Source organism: Chionomys nivalis, unplaced genomic scaffold (genome assembly GCF_950005125.1).
Source record: "Chionomys nivalis unplaced genomic scaffold, mChiNiv1.1 scaffold_66, whole genome shotgun sequence".
Classification (NCBI taxonomy): Eukaryota; Metazoa; Chordata; class Mammalia; order Rodentia; family Cricetidae; genus Chionomys; species Chionomys nivalis.
Window position 1 is genome coordinate 460719 of NW_026646947.1, and position 14759 is coordinate 475477.

The 14759-nt window shown below is 44.2% G+C and overlaps 1 pseudogene; it reads right to left on the minus strand.

Annotated features, from left to right (window-relative positions):
* Window positions 1-8867: 8867 nt before the first annotated feature.
* LOC130869178 (uncharacterized) lies at window positions 8868-14245 on the minus strand (annotated as a pseudogene).
* Window positions 14246-14759: the final 514 nt, after the last annotated feature.

Genomic DNA, 14759 nt, shown 5'->3' on the forward strand with positions numbered 1-14759 from the left:
TCATGAAATCCTAAATTCACATTCTGAAATTCACCTGCATTTACTATTTAAACCATTTTTTATATCAAAATGTAAACTGAGGGTAATGTTTATTAACATTCCATTTCCTAGGTAGCAGGGAGAATGACTTAGGTCACATCCACACCTATGCCTGCTCTGTCACATAGACTGAAAAACACCTCTTCCCCAGGGGATCTCTTAAATCACAATAGAAGGAACAGAATGGCATCAGCATAGCCTGACCACTTACTTAGGATGGTGTCAAGTTGTCTCACTCTCAAAAGGCTAGGAGACTCCTTTCTGTGTAGTAGATGCAAATTGTGCCTTGCCAGGTCACTCAGAATTCTGAATGCCATACAATGTAAGAAAATGGGCCTGTATAATCCACCCTCTACAATCCATTCCCTTATATTAACTTTAATAAAGCCTGTGCTTCTGCAACAGGGTAGATGACTGTGTTTGCCTTAGGCAAAGATCTACCGACGCTTACCATCAGAAACTAGCATTCTAATCATGCGAGTTCCTGTCTTAGGCATCTGGGGAGAAGCTTCAAACCCATCTCTGACCTTTGTGAATAAAATAGATTAAGGGAGAGAATACCTTTGGGCTCTGTGTCTCGGAGCCATACTTTTTTTTGTCAGGAGAGATCATAATGTTTATGAATAATCATGCTCCTAAAGGCTATAGTCTCCTATTTAAAGGAGAGGAAGATTGCCTGAGTTGAAAATGTTTCTTCTGCTGGTCTAGAGCACCTCTTGATAATTTTATCAAAATCTAGACTTCTTAACACATGCATTAAGTCCAAACATTTACAGGACATGTCAAAACTTTTCTCAACATCTTATAAACAGTTACAAACATTATCAGGTCAATACTATAATTCTAGAATGGGAATTAACAATAAACCCACAATTTAACATATCACACTTTTTTTAAATCCATAGTAATCAAAAGACAATAAAAGATTTTTCGATAGGTGAGAGTCCAATGACATTGCTGCTATCAAATACCAGTTCCAGTCTCTGAGCCGCAGTTAAACCCTCAGGCCTGCCCCCCTCTTGAGTGAAGAAGGGCTTCAATCATTTCTTATTTTGTGTCTTTTCTTCCATGAGGAGAAAGCTTAGGTCTTAGTTTGCAGGTCCAATATTTTAATCAAAATGAGTTCTGTGTCGCAAAGATTAAAACAGTCAAATGTTCATTCTACATTTGAGCTCCAAAGTAAACAGGATTCAGACTGCAAACAAGTTGTAGTCAACATACAGCAGGACCTCTGTGACTGTGTGTGTGTCCCAAGTATCTGGAAGCAGCTCAGAATGGCAGCCAGCAATGCAGAGTGTTGTCATCAGGTCCTGTGAATCAGGCACTCTTCTCTATGGGGGTGGAGAAGACTGTGGGCTTTTTATCCAACTCCTTTCACTCCGATTCCCCTATGGGGATGTCATCAGCTATGACGTCATCGGGACTGCCACTCCTTTCCTGTACATGCAGTCATCTCATCCAGCTTTATTTTCTTTCTGTGAAAAAAGGCACAAACACTTTCTGGACCCCAAATTAATATAGGGCTGGGTCTTTTTGTAATTCATCGCAAGCATTTTTTTCACCTTGCCTTAACAAAGGTCACTTTGGTGCCACCATGTCAGAATCTGTTTGCAACGTTTATCCATTTAAGCTGTTTTCAAGAAGTTACAGGCACACTCCCAATTCCTTTTTATTATTAACCATATATGCAGTTCTTCCATTGGATGAACCATCTGTAAGATTTAGCAGAATATCCTTTAAAGAATCTTTACCAAAATATAGCTGTGCAAATAACAGCAACAATCAGCTGGGAAAAGATTATTAATCTGGCTTTTAATTGAACAAACACAATTGTCCAAGAATCTTTACTTTAAAATTATCAATTAATTTAGTGCTTATTATAAGAAACATCAGTCATAGTCAGTACTCTGCTAAAACATCCCCTAGATTCCATATGCTCTTTTGTTCTGTTCAATTCTCTGCTTTAAATTAAGAGTTTAATGTCTAACTGGCAGAATGGGAAGGTGCAGTCATAAAAAGCAAACCATTTTTTTTTCATAAAACTGCTATATAAGTAAGTTTTGTATTCAATATACATGCTTGCAAAGGCTGAATCAAAATTAATATAATGTACTCTTTGATTATTGTATAGTATATTCTATCTGCTTGAGTACCTGTTTGGCAGCTTCTATAAGCTGTCTATTGGAAATTGGCTCAATGCTTCCTCTAAGAATTTTACTTAGTGGCTATAGGAATAAGAATATTATGAAGACTTTAGCCATTGTATCTATTTAAAAGTTTCTAAACTATGCTCCTTATAAGTTGTAAGTCTGCCTAGCTTACAGAAAGTAGAAATAAGAAAGCACATTCAAAATATGGTGCTGGCATAACTGGGCATCAACATGTAGAAGAATGAAAATAGATCCATATTTATCTTTGTGCGTGACACTCAGGTCTAAATGAATCAAAGTCCTCAACATAAAACCAAACACACTGAACCTCACAGAAGAATAGGTTACAAGTACACTAAAATGCATTGGTGTATCTCAAATATAGCCCCAGTGGCACAGACATTGAAACAACTAATAAACAATATCTCTTAAAACTGAGAAGCTTCTCTAAAGCAAAGTATACATTCAACAAGATAAAATGACAGCTTATAGAATGGGAAAAGATCTTTACTAATCAACTCCAAAGCATACAAAGATCTCAAGAAATTGGTCATCAAAAGAAAAACTAATCCAACAAAAGTACAGGGTACAGACCTAAACAGAAGACTCTCAGCAGATGAATCTAAAATGACTGAAAGACATTTAAAAGATGTTCAACATCCTTAGCCTTTAAAGAATGCAAATCAAACAACTCTGAGAGTCCATATTATACCTATAAGAATGGCCAAGTTTTAAAACACTGATGTCAACTTATGCTAAAGAGAATGCGGGGTAAAGCAAAAACTCCTGTGCTGCTGGTGGGAATGCAAATTGGCACAGCCACTTTGGATTCTAGTATAACAATTTATATATATATTATGTATATATATACATATACATTATATATATATATTATATATACAACAATCTGTCTGCATGTATGTCTGCAGGCCAGAAGAAGGCACCAGACCTCATTACAAATGGTTGTGAGCCACCATGTTGTTGCCGGGAATTGAACTCAGGACCTATGGAAGAGCAGGCAATGCTCTTAACCACTGAGCCATCTTTCCAGCAATTTCTCAGAACATTAGACAATAAACTACCTTAAAACTCAGGAATACAACTTTTGGGCCTATACACAAAAGATTCTCCACCTTACCATAAGGACATGTGCTCAACTATGTTAACAGAATTATTTTGTCATAACCAGAACCTGAAAATAACATAAACTCACCTCTTCTACACAGATGATAAATGAGTTGAGATAGAAATCAGAGAAACATCATCCTTTACTAATAACTACAAATAGCATAAAATATCTTTGAGTAACTCTAAACAAGTGAAAAAAATCTGTATGACAAGAACTTTTAAATCTTTGAAAAAACAAAGTTAAGACATCAGAAAATGGAAAGATTTCCCATGCTCTTGGGATGGTAGAACCAACATAGCAACAAATGACAATTTTATCAAAAGCAATCTGCAGATTCAATGCAAACACCCATTAAAAATATAGCAGAATTCTTCACAGACCGCAATAGAATAATCCTCAACTTCATAATGAAAACAAAACCTCAGGATAGCCTAAACAATCCTGTACAATAATGGAACTTCTGAAGCATCACAATCTCTTGACTTTAAACTTCACTACAGAGCCACAGTACTGAAAACAGCTTGATATTGGCAGGACATGCTCCCTCCATCTGCCACTTGGCTTTGTCTTTCTGGGTCTTTGTCTTTCTAGGGAGCAGGTGGTGCCCATTCCTCATTCAAGCTCCAGTGGGTGTAGCTGTGCTGATTCTTGCTATCTTTTCTTATTTATGTTAACTTGTAATCATAAAATTAGGAGAATTCCTGAATCTTCTCCTCTGTCCTATTGGCCGACTCTGGGTGCTGACTATGGGAGGTAATATTAGCTCTCTGAACTTTGTCTCCTGCTTGCCTTACATACAGGCAGGTTAGACTCAGCTCACTACTTCGTGTGGGTCAAACTCAGTTAGCTACAGTGCATGTGCGAGGACAATTTCAGTGGTAACCTAGGTCATTTTTGGGCCAAATGCCATATTCCCTTCATTCTTTCTACCCATTCAGCAGCATTAAAAGCTGCATCTTTGTGATCATAATGCCTACACACTCTAAATATCTCTGCCTTTGTTTCTGCTCCACTTTAACGTCCTTTAGCTGCCAACATACATAACTGAATACTGTCTCCTTGTCACATATATATACCTTATAGTTTATGATTTTTATTCCTGATTTATTCTCCCACTTACATGCTTTTTTAAATTCTACCCCTTATTTCTGAGCACTCATTCCTTACCTTTCCATCTGTGGTGCAATTTTCTCATGGGTTCCTCACGTTCTCCTCCATATTTCTGGTGATTCTTCCATGTGTTTGGAGGTTCATCTATCAGCCTCACATTGTGGGGTGCCAATATTCAGGGATCAGCCCAGACATAAACTCTTTCTCATTCCAGAGTGGAGGTGTGGAATGAAAACACAATTCACACAACTATACTGGGAGGGAGTTTCAGGGATCCTTCATGAAATCCTAAACTCACATCCTAAAATTCATCCTCGTTTATTATTCAAATAGCTTTTATATCAAAATGCAAACTGAGGGAGAAGTTTAGCATTCTGTTTCCAAGGTAGCAGGGAGAATGACTTAGGTCACATCCACATCTATGCCTGTTCTGTCACATAGACTGAAAAACCATGCTTGAGAGCTAAATTACAATAGAAGGAGCAGATAAACATATTAGCATATCCTGACCACCTGCTTAGGAAAGCATCAGGTTGTCTCACTATCAAAAGTCTAAGCCACCACCGTCTGTGTGGCAGGTGCAAATTGTGCCCTGCCAGGTTGCTCAGCATTCTGACTGTCATACAGCGTAGGAATATAGGCTTGTATAATCCGGCCCCTACAATATCCCATTCATAAATGTCACCTGGTTCAACAACACCTTCTGTCATAAAAGAGGCCTTGGTGGAAGATGGAGTAGACAACTTGAGAGGCTTCATGGTGTTTGTGATTTATATTTTAAAATTAGACTGAATGCTACTCTGTTGTTGTGACAGCATTTATGTGACACCCTATCATTGTAGGGGAAGCCCAGCCCAAGGGGGCATGTTTGCCTTGGGCTAATGTTTATGTATAAATCTGGCAGTGTGAACCCTGCTGGCCCTTTTGTACTTCTGGTTTCATCGCTGGATCACTGGTGTTGTAAGCTATTTTCTTCATTAAAGTTTCATATTTCATTAGTAAGTTAGCCTGGTTATTATGCCTCATCATATCATGTTTTCTGTTATCTGAGGTAGGATCTTACTCTCAATTTGTCTCAAATTTATAATCATTCTGCCTCAACTTTAGAATTTCTGGGTTTAGAAGCATGTACCATCATACCCAATAAATGTATTTCTCAAAGTGGATTGTCAGATCAATATAATTTGCATTTATAATGGACATGTAATGTGAGCTTATATAACTACTACTAGGTTGCCCTCTCTAGAAGCAACTACAGAGCTTAAATCGACCTAACAGCATCTTCCAGTTTCCTCTCTCTCAAAACTTTGTATTTGTGCCTTTCATGGTGTCATGCTGATATAGAGTGAAAGTTTGCAAGGACTAAGTTCTTAATAAGCCACTTTGATGAACGTGGCACATGTCTCCTCCTTTAAACATTATCCCTAGTCCCAAATCATTTCCCTATCTTGGCAACCAGTTTAACAATGACTTCAGTCCTAAAAGTGATCCAGATGGAAGAGACAAGGTAGAATTTAGCAACCTCACAGTAAATTTTTTTTTTTTTGGTTTTTCAAGACAGGGTTTCTCTGTGGTTTTGGAGCCTGTCCTGGAACTAGCTCTGTAGACCAGGCTGGTCTCGAAGTCACAGAGATCCGCCTGCCTCTGCCTCCCAAGTGCTGGGATTAAAGGCGTGCGCCACCACCGCCCGGCCCTCACAGTAAATTTTAAAAAATCAGTTTATTAGGATACAACCTTTTTCTCCTTTTTTCCTTCGGAATGATAGTTTCTATTTTAATTATCATAAAATCACTCGAACTTATGCTTTTGTTATTTCTCAGACAAGAAAGACAATGTCATTCTACATTCCTAATGTTTATCAAATTACTGGGCCTGGGGAATGATATGGGTGCAGGCTGAGTCATGCAAGCTTCTGGTCCATGCTGAGTCACAGGAACACCAAGTTGATGACAATCAACATCAGGTACTGGATCCTCACTGGAACTTGACACAATAGGTTTGGCCAGTTCTGCAGAGTAGTAGCAAAGTCTATTCTACCTATGTGTGGACTTGACTTGCTTAGGGTCCCTGTCATATACAAGAAGCAGTAAGATGTTGAGAAAGTGACTAGCTACTTTTAATTTTCTCCTCTTTGCAAGAAAGCAGAGCTATAGGGTAGCCTCCCAGACATGGCCAAAGGGGTTTTGTGGTCTAGGTGTTGTGAGGCTGGGAGAAATGAGATGAGGTGAGAGGAGGTAAAGAGAAGCAGAGCAAGAACTGTGGGATGGTAGGTGTGCAGTGCTGACCGCAAGGCCCTCACTTGTCACTCATGAGTAGGCCAGGAAGGCCAGAGTGTCTCACTTTTCCTGTGTGGAGCCAGAGGCCTGCAAATGTGCAGACCCCCAGTGTTCAGATACTCCTTAATGTTTGTCCCCCTTGAGATGCTCCAGATCCTTCCCACCAACACTACATCCCACCAGAAAGTGCCAGCCTCCAAATAGAGCCACACAAAACACATCCACTATAAATAACATGAGGTTTAAGCCCAGCCCAGAGGTACTCTGGCCCAATGAGAAACTAGGGAGGGAGTGTTCTACCCCCTCTCCCTCAACATGTGCATTCGGTCTGGAACACTGAGCATGTGCACACTAGAGACTGTTAAAAGAGCTGCCAAGGAACTGCTGAGGCAGTGGAGAAGGAGGTCTGTGAAATTCAGCATGGTGAGAGCAGCCCCCAGGCCATGGAGACCTGACTCAGGGCCTCTGACTGGTGGGTCTCACAGCTGGTAGACCATCATCTCCTCAGAGTCTTGTGACTCCTCACAGCCCATGTTCTCATGAGGGTGAGATGTCCTCTGTGAAGATTCAGAGGTGACTGAATGCAATTCCTGCCTTGAATCCCAGCCCTGCAGAGGCTGACAAAACAGATGCAAGAATTTGAGGCCAGCCCCATCTAGGGCTCCAGTCTCAAAAGAATACAGCTAAATGGAGTGACAGATGAGGATTGCAGAGAGAGCTTTGTTTTTGTTTTTGTCAATGCACTTGACCAAGAGAACAAGCAATGATGTTGGTTCCAGCAGTTTCTACAAGCTACAAAGCTTCCTAGCCTACTGCTCAGCATAAGAAAGTGAAAGTTACTGAGCCCATTGGTGTTTTAAGAATCTCTCATAGCACAAGTTGCTCTCTGCTTTGCTCTATAACAGAAGTTGCCCTTGAACACCTGGTAGGCCTCCCCTCTGCCTCCTCCTTGCAAGGATTACAAGCATTTGTCACCAGCTCCACCCAGCTTCCCAAAGAATCTTCATGTGGTTGTGGTGCTGCTGTTTCTCATGAAATGTGGTTTATAAGTGGGATACTTTGTTCACATTAGGAAGTAAATTTATTCTAATGCAAGTGGTTGCCATGCATTCCTCTGAGTGGTCAGAGCTTGACCACTTATTACATTTGATAAGCAGAATGCTCTCATGAGTACCTAGTGTAATGTTGCATACATATTTGTGTTTCATTATATGAATGTTTGCACTTGAAGATACTGTCTCAGATATGATGGTTGTGGAAACCTCTTTTCAGTATACAGAAAATGAAACTCTGTCCCTTATCTTCTACCACACAGGCTCTGCAACAAATGGGTCATGGATGTCAGAATGAGACCTGACACCCTGAAAATGCCAAAGGACATGGTGTTGGGGGAGAGACCTGTATTTCAAAATCTGCATTTTGTTTACAGCCAACTTGAGCTCACAAGTTAAGAAAAAAATTTACTTCTATCCTCTCTGCAGGGTCTGGGAAATCAACCTGGCCTCTTATCTCCTAGCAGAGACCTGCAGGCACCAGGCTCTGGAATCAGTTAGCATTTTCCTTTGTTAGTCAACAATCGCAGACCCTCAGTATTTACTTATCAGCTAGGAATGTATGTCTCCAGACCGGAATTTCAGCAGAGCAGAGTTTCCTGACACCTCTCCCCCATTTTTGCCCATTTGCTATATAACAGCCTCTGAGAGGAAATAAAGGGAACGGCTTCAGAAATCCTGTCTTGCCATCATTTCTCATGTCTCCTTTCATTCCTCTCCACTAGGTTTATCAAGGACCCCCGTTCATATCCCGCAGGTCAGGATAATATGGTAGAGAAAATATTCCCACTTCTAAGCACAGGTAAGGGTTTTCTGAATAGGATCCTCATCTAATAGGAAATGTGACAAAAAATTAACAAATAAGATCTCATGAAATTAAAACTTTTCATTAAAAGGCAAAAAAATATGAAAAAATCACTGGTGCAACAGTGACATGAGAGTTAGTGTATAATTAGTTTCCTTCCGATCTGCACTACAAAAAATTAGTACAGTACACAGTACCTGATCAGAAGACTGAAAGACCCCCGGTAGGGACCTTCCCTAAGGTGGAGACCCCGGACCCACAGACCAGGCCGAGACCACGAGTCAGATGCAAACTGCAAGAGGTTTATTAGGTAGACACAGGTACCTGCGGGCGGCAAAGTCTTTCGGAGGACTTGCGCACCTGCAGACTGGGAGGAGGACTTTTTATAGGAAAGAGGGCAGCAAAAAGCAATTTACAGAAGCAGAAGCGTGGTTATCAGAATGAGGCGGGGGGCATGAATGGTTTTCCTCTCCCAGCATGGATGTCTGGCAGCAGACATCCTGCTCTTATCTTATAGGTATCCTACTTTGAAGTCATCCTGCTTTGTAGATGTCCTATCTTATAGATATCCTGTTTTCCTCTCACGAGAGCAGGCTAGCTGCTGATCCTGAGAATCTTTCAAGCAAACAGGACGTTCTCCCGGGGAGCCTGCTAGCTGCGGGTTCTGAGGAGGGGGTCTGTAGGGTCTTTCATTCCCCCCTTTTCTTTTATCACAGAGTTAAATCTTTTACTCTAAGCAGTTAGGGAACCTCGGTTTCCTGTTGTTGTACCATATGATACTGATGGGTCAGCACTAGGGCCTGAATAACTGACAGCCTGTCTTTCATAAACCGGACCAAGCAGTTTAAGATGCAGGGCCCAAACAGGAGTATCAGAAGGAGGATAATCAATCAAGGGACCCATCAGAGGAGACAATAGAGTCGTAAACCAGGGAGACTTATTAAACCACCCTTCGAACCATCCCTGTTGTGATTCGAGCAGCTTTTGTGTCTGTCTTTACCTCTCTCTAAGCTTTGTCATAGTGTGGTTCGCATAGAAACAACATTCCTCTTTGAGTGCTGCGCATAACCCTCCCTCTTGTAAAAACAACATGTCTAGCCCTCTCCTGTTTTGTAGGGCTACCTCTGAGAGGGGGGGTTAATGACTCTTAAAGTGCGCTAACCGATTCTTCCAGCGCCTTGATCTCAGTATGCATGGCTGCCTGAAGTTGTCTAAATTGGCTGGTCTCCATAATCTAAGACTAAGGGGTTGCATCTACCTCCTGGGGTGGCGTCCTGGACATTGGTAGCGGTAGTGATATCATAGCAGGGGCCACAAGCTTTTCCCCCACAAGTCCAGGGTCCCCTTCCTGAGTACCCAGGCGTGGTTCCTCTTCTGAGCATGATTAGATCCCAGGTGGAGGAGGGTTTCCAGTAAGCCTCCCCCATCGTTTCGCAACCCCATTGGGCACAGTAACTGTCCCTCGGCCCTCCACGTCCCTTTTGTGTGTTTTGTCCTGGACAAACATAGAAGTCTTTGTTCCTGGTCCCATGTCGCTCCCCCCCCCCCCAGTGATGGCAGCCATATCCCGGGAATGTCGCCATCCCCAGTCTTAGTAGGGCCCATATAACGATCCAAGGGCCCCACAGGTAAGCCTTATCTTTAAGGGGTTTTGAGTGCATTGGGCTCTCCATGCTGGGGTTGCGGCAGGCTCCAGATTCAGCTGTATGGGCGGCCTTAACCTGTGAGCCGTGGATCCAGGCTGCAATGCTGTCAACCTTTAGTGCCGTTGGGGGTCAGAAGGACAGTGTAAGGGCCTTTCCACTGAGGTTCCAAGTTTTTGGTCTGGTGTCTGTGGACCCAAACAGTATTTCCTATCTGGAAGGGATGCGGTTCCACTGGCTGGTTCGGTTGGTCTCGGTAAGCAGCGGCGAGTGGCCTCCAAACCTCTCTCTGCACAATCTGTAGACACCTGTAAATGAGCCTCCAGAGAAGGACTGTTAGCAAAATCGGCAATGTTTGAATTAAAGAAATTTATAAATGGGGAGGAGCCCCATATAGGATTTCAAAAGGAGTCAGTCCATGAGGCCCCAGGGTGTTGTGGGCCCTGTACAGGGCCAGTGGTAAGAGGAGCACCCAGTCTCTAGTGCCAGTTGCAAGCGTTAATTTGGATAAGGTCTCCTTAATTGTTCTATTCATGCATTCTACCTGTCCTGAACTTTGGGGTCTATACGCACAATGTAATTTCCATTCGACCCCTAGGAGTTTGGCCATCTACTGACTTACCTGGGAGACGAAGGCGGGCCCATTATCAGTGCCAAGACTTGAGGCATTCCGTACCTGGGAAATATTTCTTCCAAGAGCTTTTTGGTCACCACCTTTGAGGTTTCGTTTTTGGTGGGAAAGGCTTCTACCCATCCTGAAAAAGTGTCTATGAACACCAGGAGGTATCTGTACCCCTAGAGACCTGGCTTAACCTCTGTAAAGTCGATCTCCCAATGTACTCCGGGACAATGTCTCCGTGCCCGAACTCCTGGACCAAGCTTGGTTCTGCCTGCATTTACCTGAGCGCAGGCTTGGCATTCATCAGTCACTTTTTGCAGGGCTCCGTCCCTGTTCAGGAGGTATTGGCCTGACTCCTGTCTGTCCAACAAGGTTTTCATCTTCTTTGGCCCCAAATGAGTCAATTTATGCAAGTAGTCTATTATTTTATAAGTATGTTTTGTTGGCATACCAATCTTTTCCTTGAAAACCCAATGTTGCTTTTCGGGGTCATATGTGGCCCCCATTTTCTTTAGGAGATCAATGTTCTCTTTACTATAGGGTAGCGAACTGGAGGCTTGGGCCTCTTCCGGGTTCGTCAAGGGGAGAGCTTGGGAGGTCTTGGTTGATTTTATAGCAATCTCTCGGGCGGCGTTATCTGCCAGCCTATTTCCCTTTGCCTCAGGGCTATGGCCTTTTTGATGCCCAGGGCAGTGCATAATACTTAATTTTGGGGGCAAAAATAAGGCTTTTAGGAGTGCCAGTATCTTAAGTTTGTTTTTAATTTCCTTTCCTTCTGAGGTCAGCAGCCCTCGTCTTCAATAAATTTCCCCATGTATGTGAGCCGTGGCGAATGCATATCGGCTATCCGTATAAACATTCAGTCTCTTACCTTCTGCCATCCGGAGTGCCTAGGTCAGAGCGATGAGTTCAGCCCTCTGGGCGGAGGTGCCTGCTGGTAGGGCTTCTGCCCAAACTACCTCAGTCTCTGTTGTCATTGCTGCCCCCGCCTTTCGTTTCCCATTTGCCAGGAAACTGCTGCCATCCGTATACCAAGTATAGTCAGCATCTCGGAGGGGTTGATTCGTCAGGTCCGGTCTGGTCCCGTGTGTTTCTGCGAGGATCTGGAGGCAGTCGTGGTGTTCCGGGTCCTCAGGCAGGGGGAGCAAGGTCGCGGGATTAAGAGCGACCACAGGTCCGAATTGCACCCGGTCCGCATTCAGGAGCAGGGCTTGGTAGTAAGTCATGCTGGCATTGGAGAGCCAGCGGTCTGGAGGCTGCTTGACCAAGGCTTCCACCGCATGGGGTGCCAGGATAGTCAGTGGCTGGCCCAGGGTTAGTTTACCCGTGTCTTTAGTGAGGACTGCAATAGCTGCTACCATTCGCAGACAGGGCGGCCACCCTGAAGAAACTGGGTTGAGTTTCTTTGAGAGATAAGCTACAGGACGCCTCCAAGGGCCCAGTTTTTGAGTTAGGACCCCTTTGACGTAACCCTGTCTCTCATCCACGAACAAGTCAAAGGGTTTGGTGATGTCAGGGAGGCCTAAAGCAGGGGAGGCTGGTAAGGCTTTCTTAATGTTTTTGAAAGCCCTCTGCTGTTCCTCTCCCCAATCAAACATTGTCCCTTGTTTAGTTAGAGGATACAAGGGTGCAGCCATCTCGGCAAACCCTGGGATCCAGAGGCGGCAGAATCCCGCTGTTCCCAGAAACTCTCGCAGCTGGCGGGGGTTCCGGGGGGCAGGGATGTTAGTGATAGTCTGTTTGCTCACCTCGGTCAGCCATCTCTGTCCATCTTTTAATTGATAACCTAGGTAAATGACTTGCTTCTGGCACATCTGAGCCTTCCTGGCTGATACCCGATATCCTAATTGTCCCAATGTCTGTAGGAGGGACTTTGTGCCCTCCTGACATTCTTTCTCTGAAGCGGCGCCAGAAGGAGGTCATCAACGTATTGGAGCAATGTCAGGGTGGGGTACTGGACCCGAAAGTCGCCAGGTCCCGGTGCAGAGCCTCATCAAAGAGGGTCGGGCTGTTCTTGAATCCCTGGGGGAGCCTAGTCCAGGTCAATTGACCCGAAAGACCAAGATCTGGGTCCTTCCATTCAAAGGCAAAAAGGGGCTGGCTCTCCGGATGCAGCCGCAAGCAGAAGAAGGCATCCTTTAAGTCTAATATGGTATACCAAACGTGGGATGGTGGCAGAGTGCTCAATAAGTTATAGGGGTTGGGGACCATGGGGTGCATGTCCTTCACCCTTTTGTTGACCTCCCTCAAATCCTGCACTGGCCGGTAGCCCCCAGTCCCTGGTTTCTTTACTGGTAAAAGGGGGGGTATTCCATGGTGACTGGCAGGGGATGAGAATGCCCTGGTCCAAGAGCCTCTTTTTTTGCAATAAGCACATTGGTCCCTGTCCATTTTGGCCCCCTTCCTTTCTCCCAGCCTACCTCCCTCTCTTTCTTGTCCTTGAACTACAGTGGCCAGCAGCCTGCTTAATTCTTTATTCTGTTTCATGTCTCTTTCCTCATTTATTGGTTGCTCCTCTGAATATACTTGTAAATTCTCCTTTCCTTCTCTCTTTCTTTGCCTCTTCAGCAGATCCTGTATTGTATACCCCTGCAGACCTTCCAGCCTCTGTAATTTACTTCTAATATCTGGACTAGACTGCCAAATGAAAGACATGGATACACTTGTAGCTTGCCCTGGATCTTCAGGGTCATAGGGGGTATACATCCTATAAGCATCCTTGAGCCTATCTAAGAAGGCGGTGGGCGTCTCTTCATTTCCCTGTATTACTTGCTTAACCTGGGCCAAATTGGTGGGGCGGCGTGCCACCCCTCGGAGACCCGCTATAAGCAGCTGGCGATAGAGGCGTAGGTGTCCCTTACCTGCAGCTGTGGTGAAGTCCCAATCAGGTCGCGTCAGAGGGAAGGCCTCGTCAATTTCGTTAGGCAAAAGGGTTGGGCGACCGTTGTCGCCTGGAACGTTTCTCCGAGCCTCCAAAAAGACTCTTTGCTTTTCTTCTGAGGTCAGCAGGGCTTGCAAGAGTTGCTGGCAATCATCCCAGGTGGGCTGGTGGGTGACTAAAATAGACTCGATTAGATTAGTCAGCGCCACTGGGTTTTTGGAAAAGGAAGGGTTATGCTGTTTCCAGTTATAGAGATCAGAAGCTGAGAATGGCCAGTACTGTTGCTGCCCATTCGGACCCTCTCGGAGGGGAAGGGCGTGGGAGGTGGAATCAGGCGGCGGCTCGCGTCTGTCCCTCTGTTGGCCAGCCATAGGTGAGAGGGCCGGGGATTCTTGTGGGGGCCCCTCGGCCATCGCCGCTTCAGGTCCCTCTGGGCTATCTGATCCTGCATATGGAGGAGGCTCAACATTTTACAGGGTGTGTCAAACTTTTCCAACTTCTATAAGCAGTTACAAATATCATCAGGTCAATTCCAGTAAGAGTACAAAGACAGACATTGTTGTTACTAAATACCATCAGTTCCAGTCTCTGAGAAACAGTTAAAACCCCAATTTTCCCCCCTTCTTAAGTAAAGAGGGGTTGTTAACAATTGTCCCATGGTACCAGATTTAGGCTCGAGCACAAACAGATATACAAAAACAAAGAACATATTTAAACACAAAAATCCAACAATTAGACACAAACAATATGGACGCGCAGCACGGCTTAGGCGCAAAACCAAAAGCAAAAATTCAGACGGAGACTGAAAAATCGGGCTCCGGCCACCTTTGGAATGTGGCCCGTCAGATGAGCACTGAAAAGGCTCCAGATTCAGACCCAAGTCAGCAAAGCAAGACTTTGCGTCTGATACAGATTGAGCTCTGGAAAAGCTGATACAGATTGAGCTCCGGAAAAGCTGATACAGATTGAGCTCCGGAAAAGCTGCCACCTAATTCCAGGCTCCAGACACCCTTGGAACGTCTTCCAGGGCTTCGGGGTGGAAGTCCGAGCTCGTC